This window comes from Microtus ochrogaster, chromosome 19, assembly GCF_000317375.1.
Source record: "Microtus ochrogaster isolate Prairie Vole_2 chromosome 19, MicOch1.0, whole genome shotgun sequence".
Classification (NCBI taxonomy): domain Eukaryota; kingdom Metazoa; phylum Chordata; class Mammalia; order Rodentia; family Cricetidae; genus Microtus; species Microtus ochrogaster.
In genome coordinates this window covers 52,085,367-52,085,903 of record NC_022021.1, presented here as the reverse complement: position 1 = coordinate 52,085,903, position 537 = coordinate 52,085,367, and the positions used below count along the sequence as shown (strand labels likewise).

Sequence of the window (537 nt, the reverse complement as noted above, 5' to 3'; positions counted from 1 at the left end):
CCTTCCTTCCTTCCTTCCGCCCTTCCTTCCTTCCGCCCTTCCTTCCTTCCGCCCTTCCTTCCTTCCGCCCTTCCTTCCTTCCGCCCTTCCTTCCACCCTTCCTTCCGCCCTTCGGCTCTTCCTTCCTAAAGCAATTCTTCATATCCTGTAGCCAGCCAGGGAAACCCAGCCATGGAAATAGAGACCTCCAGGCTCAACTTGAATTTCTCTGGTAACCTTGCTCTTCCTTTTAGCTCCACTGCACAGCTATGACTCTATAGCGGAGATAAGAAAGTGGGCTTTCTTATGTGAACCTGGGTTGGTAGTATAGACCCATAATCCCAGCTCTCCAGAGGCAAAAGGCAGGAAGACCATAAGTTCGAAACCTACTGATCCAGAGTAAACTCAAGAATTGCCTAGGCAGCAGTGAAATCCTAACTCAAATTGAAAAAAAAAATAATCAAGAGGGATGTGACTCAGTGGTCGAGTGTTCCCAGCATGCAAAAGTCTCTGGGTTCAATCCCCATAACTGTATTTAAAGAAAGAAAGGGAGAACAC

At 47.9% G+C, this 537-nt stretch overlaps 1 protein-coding gene across 1 annotated transcript in view; it reads right to left on the bottom strand.

The window, feature by feature from the left end:
* Slc6a3 (solute carrier family 6 member 3) overlaps positions 1–537 on the bottom strand; it is a 32,548-nt gene that overhangs the window by 29,054 nt on the left and 2,957 nt on the right. The gene's annotated exons all lie outside the window — the stretch shown is intronic.